Source organism: Hipposideros armiger, unplaced genomic scaffold (genome assembly GCF_001890085.2).
Source record: "Hipposideros armiger isolate ML-2016 unplaced genomic scaffold, ASM189008v1 scaffold_448, whole genome shotgun sequence".
In the NCBI taxonomy this organism is placed as follows: Eukaryota; Metazoa; Chordata; class Mammalia; order Chiroptera; family Hipposideridae; genus Hipposideros; species Hipposideros armiger.
This window is the reverse complement of record NW_017731798.1, coordinates 826,691-833,512: the sequence shown is the minus strand read 5'-3', so window position 1 is coordinate 833,512 and position 6,822 is coordinate 826,691. Positions and strand designations below refer to the sequence as shown.

Sequence of the window (6,822 nt, the reverse complement as noted above, 5' to 3'; positions counted from 1 at the left end):
TCATAGTGTTTAGAAAGCAGTTCAAGGTAACACTTGAAAATAATGCTAGAATTTCAGCCCATAACTTGTATTAACTGTGCCTGTAACTGATGAAAGATCCTATTGCCAAATACACCAACAAAATAAGGGAGTAATTATAAAAGCAATTAATTCCAATACTACTTTTCCTTTACCATCTTAAAGGAAAAGTAATTGAGTATTGAATGAATTTTATATTAATACCAAATATTCTATAGTTATCTCCTTTAACATATCACTTGGAAATCATAGATTCACTTCATACAAGGGTTAGAATTGTGTGCTGTATTACTGACAAGATGTTTTAAGATTTTGTTTTGTATTTCCACAAAGGGAATTGCCCTGTTACAGTTTTCAAGTTCAGTTACCTGAAATGTTTTTCCTTACCACACAGTATATGTGAGGATTTATTTATTTATTTGTAATTTAGTATGTATTAAAACATGTCCTTCTAAAATTAGATAGTATATCCATGTGGCAACAATTCAAGTTTATGACACAAATGAATTCCAGAATCAATTGACCCAACTTAGAATAATGAAGTCATAAGGATGATGTGTTTGAGATTTTTTTTGAACAGTTAAACTTGTTTTTGTTGTTGTTGTTTTTAGTTCTCAGACACAGTTGAGAAAATCAGTATTCTAAGACCCATGGTGTCCATCCCAAGTGTTACCACTGAAATTCTAAGTAAGTTTAGAGATCATGTTCAGATTATAGAAAATAATCATTTTTAAAATTGGTTAAGCATATGCTATGGACCAAATGTTATGCTACATATTATCTCTCTATATATAATCTTTATATAACAATTTGTATAGTTATAAAGTGTAGCTAGGAAGTGCAGGTAAACCCAGAAAGGCTCCCAAAAAGATACATCATAATGAATATGCCAAAGATTAAAGACAAAGACAAAGAATGTTAAAAGTCGCAAGAGAAAAGCAATTAGTCTTATGGGAGGTCCTTGTACATAACTATCAGCTGATTTTTTAGCAAAGTTTGCAGGACATAAGGGAGTGACACAAAAATATTCAAAGTATGAAACAACAAAGGCCTTAACAAAGATTACTCTATTCAGCAAGGCTGTCATTTAGAATCGAAGGAGAGAGAGTTTCTCAGACAAGTAAAAGCTAAAAGTGTTCATCACCACTAAATCATTATTACAAGAAATGTTAAAGGGACTTCTTTAAGTAGAAGAGATAAAAAATAGGAATAAGAACGTATAGGAAAGAAAAAAATTCTCACTGACAAATTCTCACCTAGTGAAAGCAATGAGTTAACCAACTATAAAGCTAATATAAATGTTAAATGAGAACAGTCGGAAGATCATGTCTAATTACAACAAAAAATTAAGTGATGCTCACAAATGCACATGCACAAAAAAGTAAAAAAGTAATAAAACATAAACATGGAGAGGTTAGTAAAAATGGTAGTGATTTTAGACTCTCTTCAAACTTAAGCAACGTTCAACTTAACAAACTGCTAGAACCATAGCTTCACATACAAAGCACATGGTAACCACAAACCAAAAATCTACAAGAGATATACAAGAAATAAAGAGAAAGGAATCCAGACACACTATAGAAAGTCATCAACATAAAAAAAAGAATAAGAAAGAAACAGAGAAGAAGTACAAAAACAATCAGAAAACAATAAAATAGCAATAACATAACTCAATAAATTTAATGTAAATGGACTGAACGCTCCAATCAAAAGACACGGGGTGGCTGAATGGATAAAATCACAAGATCCGTACATATGAGTATGCTGCCTACAAAGGACCCGCTTCAAATCAAAAAACACACACAGATTGAAAGTAAAGGGATGGAAAAAGATATTTCATGCAAATGGAAACGAAAAACAAGCTGGGGTGGCAATACTTGTATCAGACCAAATAGACTTTAAAACAATGGCTGTAGCAAGAGACACAGTAGCGCATTTCATAATAATAAAGGGATCAATCCAACAAGAGGACATAACCCAACATAGGAATACCTAAATATATAAAGCAAATATTGATGGGCATAAGGGAGGGATCCACAGTAATAGAGTAATAGTAGGGGACTTGAACACCCCCTCGACATCAATGAAAAGATCATCCAGACAGAAAATCAACAAGGAAAGAGTGTCCTTAAACGATACATTAGAACAGAGGACTTAATTGATAATTTCAGGACATTTCACCCAAAGAAGCAGAATATGCATTTTTTTTCAAGTGCACATAGACCCTTTTCCAGGATAGACCACATGTTAGGTCACAAAACAAGTCTCAATAAATTTAAGAAGATTGAAATCCTATCAAGCATCTTCTCTGATTACAATGGTATGAAACTAAAATTCAGTTACAAAAAGAAAACTAAAAAAAATCACAGACATGTGGAGGATAAATAACGTGCTACTGAGCAATGAATGGGTTAACAGTGGGATCAAGGAAGAAATCAATAGATACCTGGAGACAAATGAAAATGAAAACACAACAACCCAAAATCTATGGAACACACAATTGTAATTGAAAACAGATTTTTTTTCTCACTTGCACATGCATTTAACAATGATTGCTAAACTGAATTTGGAGATGCCCAATGAGAAAATCAAATATAGGCAGCAGGAAAGGAGTAGTACTAATGACAGAGTGGTCGGAGAGGCTATAAGAATTGCGAAAGTGCCCCAGAGATCTCAAACCTGGCTCTGATCATTTTTCACCTGACCTTAGGAAGCCTCTCAGTACGTGCTTTCTATACTCTTTACAGCAGCGAAATGAATCTGTTTCTCCGTTAGACCCTTGAGCTGCTCAGACCTGTAAGACTAGGAGAGGGAATCGGAGGCATTTTTTTTTCTAATTATGAAAGTAGTACATACACATTGTAAAATAAAATAGAATGGGGGGGAAGAGAAATGAGCAAGAAGTCACCTGCAACCCTGTCATCAATAAGGAGCATTTTTGCCACGTTACAGTATCTCTTTCTGGTGTTTTTTTCTTCAGTGTGTCCATTCTATCTCCATTCCATTGAACATAGTATCATAAGTACCTTACCACATCATTACATTTTTTAAATAAATGACATTTTAAATGATAGTATGAGAGTCCATCATTTTTATGTATTCTCAAACACCATGTAGTATTTTAAAAGTCTAACAGAAACCCTAACTTTATATGCAAGAAAACTAACACATTAAATGCTTTTTCTTTTGTCTAGAAATTTGGTGGTGTAACTATTATTAAATAAGACTTAATCAACAGTAATGGAAATAGGAAGATGTATTCATACTGATGGCATTTGCCTATTAGACACATCTTGCAAGATAGGGACTAAAAAAAATAAAACCCACCAAACTTTAGATAATGAAGGAAGTAATAAGGGCCTCTTGTGGTAAAATAGTTGGTAGCCACTGCAGTGGAAGCAGCATTCACTCTGGAGATGTAGACAGACAGCAAGCAGTGTGTCTCACCTTTCTTTCTTTTTTTTTTTTTTNTGGAAGAGCCAATCCTGTCCCTCACAACAATTTAAAAATTATTTGAGAGCCATAAATATAGTTTTACATAATCACCATTATGTGAATAATATCCTTTAAAAATTTTATGTGAAACTATGATAGTTTTATTTTCATTTTCAATTTTACTTCAGAGCCACAGTTCGCAAGTCACAGTTTGCTGACCCCTGTATTAGATAAATGTGATATGTCTCCATGTCTTTGAAGAGTGGTCTTATGTAGTTGATGTTCTGTGAGACCTGGATGCATCAGGTGTGTCCCTTGTGTGGGTTTTGTGTGCCTTACTGTTGCAGTTGAGCCTTCATTGCTATTGGCGTATCTTTGGGTGGGTTTGACCCTTATGCTGACTGACTGTGAGGACTGGCAGTGACTCGAGCAGTCACTGTTGTGCAGGGGGCTGACCCCATGGAGCAGGAGTCATTTTAGTGGAGCCCTAGTGCCAGCTGAGTCCGTCCTTCGGGTGAGTCGTTTGTGAATGACTGGTTGTGTGGTGCTCTGGTGTGGCCTGAAGCTGGCCACCACGTGTTGGTTCTGGAGCCTCTTGGGAGGGGCTCCAGTCAAGGTCAAGATCACCTACTGCTTTTGCCAGCCTTGGTGCCATTTGGTAGGAATTACAAAATGATCTGTGGTTGGTTGCCACTTGTGCTGGGCTTGGAGGTGCATGAGAGAGGCTATTCTATGAACCAGGGCTGGATGCCACTAGTCTCAGGCTTGGGCCCCTTTTGTGGGCACCACAATGTGCGTTTAGTCAAGCTGCCACTTGGGCCATGTTTGTGGCCGCTTTGTTGAGTCTACATTTAAAGCCAGGACTGGCCACTTCTTATGCTGACTCTGGCTACCCGATGGAGTTACAATGCAAATTGAGACTAGTCACTGCTTATGCTGTGCTAAGATAGCTTAGCAAGTGGTACAGGGCACACCGAGCCACTCACTGCTTGTTTGGGGTTTGTGGACCTTTAGGAAGCTCTGCAGCACAAGCCGAGGCAGACGTCTTGTGTGCAGGAAGCACCGTTGCCAGGTTTGGCCAGGCATGCACGTCGGATGGGGCAAGGCCTTAGGGAATCACCAGCGTTGGGGGAACAGTGATAGCCAGGTTAAGGGAGGGCAGAGTTAGTACCCACCCGCATAGGCCGGCTGGGGGAGCTCTCAGTGAAGGAGCAATGGCACCTGCCAGCACTGCCATCCCTGAGGGCCCATCCAACCCTCACCCTGAAGCCAGTTAACATAGTTCCTCATGTCCCTGGTGCTTTTCAAGCTGCTGTCTCTGCACTGGCGCCCACGGCGAGTGAGTCTGTGCTTGGGCCCTTGAAGTCGTGTAGCAGCTAGTGCTACTCTCACTTGGATGTAACCCCCACTGGTTTTCACAGCCAGATGTTAGGGGACTCCCCTTACTGGCTGGAGCCTTGGTCTGAGGAGCACAGCGTGGGGTTGGGACCCCTTGCTCCTCAGGGGGGACCTCCATACGTGAGATATCCCTCTTGATTCTTAATCAGCACCCATGACACATGTGGGATCTGTTCATTCCACATCTCCCCCTCCCACCAGTCTCGACATGGCTTTTTCTGTATATCCTGTCATAGCACTTCCGTTCAGCTAGTCTTCAGGAAGTTCCATCATTTAGCTGTAAGTTTGATGTGGGGTCATGGGAGCAGGCGAGCACAGTGTTGACCTAACTCTGCCATCTTGACCAGAAGTCTTTCCCTCTTCTTTTATAGTTAGCAAACCTTCTCCTTCCTGTCTTAGTTTTCATAATCTCTAAAATAAGTATTAAGTATTCAATTTTGCATTACATACTGTAAAATCACATGTGATAGTACTTTGCTTGTTAGAATAGATTAATCTCATCGTGTTTATTTGTTTCTCATTTATTACTATATAAATGGTACATTGGCTGTGGTATTTTCAATTTGTATGTTTTAATCCTAAGTGTGGATATAAAATTTTATTGTAATTAGTTTTTGAATAATTTATTTTTAAAAACTTTATTGCTTTTCAAATTTTCCTTATCAGGAGACATTTGGTAATTATTGTACTCGAGGTGGTAATTGCATTGTATATCTTTTCCCATTCGAGCATGAATGTTTCCAACTTTACAACTGGCTATGAAAGCCCAGTTTACCCAATACCTGACCAATAGCAAACTTAGCATGAAGCAAGACAACATGATAGTGATTCAGAATTGAACTATAAATATTTTTGTTATTTATGCTAATATTTTTAGTGTACTTAGTGATTTTTTAACTGAAATAGTTTAGTGGAACAATATTATACAACTGTATATTTTGTAGTCTACATATGATTCTGCAGTGTATCTAGAATCTAATGTTTAGCTTTAAATAAATTGATGATTAGGAATAGCATATCTGACAAACCTGTAAATTACCCTAAGGAAATAAGAAAGAGTATATGTACTGTAGAAGATAATCTTTCCTGTAACCTGTTGTATCAGTGATGTTTTGGAATGCACAAGAACTGAAAGTATATTTTATTGAATATTTAAATCCTTGGGAAATGTCTAAATTTATGCAGAAATCACCATATTTGGTTCTTTTGGTTACTCTTCCAAATCAAAACTTAACATTTGTTGCATAGAATTTATCTTCTCATTCCTTCTTAATGTTTCAGCAAAATTAAACAGGCTAAACCATTGACTTTTCAAATATAGAAAACTCAAAATCTAAGACTCATTTTAATCTTGAAATTAATGGAAGCAAGTTAAGTAGCCTTGCTTAGGTCAAAAGTCTCCAATAAATCTGGGGATAATTATTGTACTTAAATGGTTGAGGGGAAATATGACTTCAATTCTTGCTTTATATTATCTAGTCAAAAACCGGTATAAATCAGCATGAATTTCCTTCTTAAATAATCACACTTACATGTTTTTAATGATGAACTGGAATGAAAGTTACGTCAATGAAATAGAATCAGCTCTTTTTTAATATTTGCAATTTTAGCCTTATGATAGCAATTCAAATTTTACGGATTTGTCAGTGAAATTCATATGTTTGATTTTGAATTTATGGGAAGTCTGAATATGTCTGGGTTCACTTTTTGTAGTTAAAAGTAAATATTTGTATGAAGTGCAGGCTAACTGCCAGGCAGTGTTCTTGGTACGGTGTTTGTCTTAGGAGATAAAATTCAAACAGGATGAATAAGATAAGGTCTCTGCCCTCAAATGAACTTATGGTACCTTTGGAGATCTTGGCAGACATAGAAGTACGTAATATGAGAGGAACACAGACGAGCCTGAGATGGAAGTGGTGGCTAAATAAATGATCAGTGAACCAAAGATTACATAGGTGATATTCAAGCATT

General features: G+C 37.0%; 1 protein-coding gene across 7 annotated transcripts in view; it reads left to right on the top strand.

Annotated features, from left to right (window-relative positions):
* Positions 1–6,822, top strand: part of CBLB (Cbl proto-oncogene B) — a 225,392-nt gene that overhangs the window by 203,516 nt on the left and 15,054 nt on the right. The window lies entirely within an intron of this gene.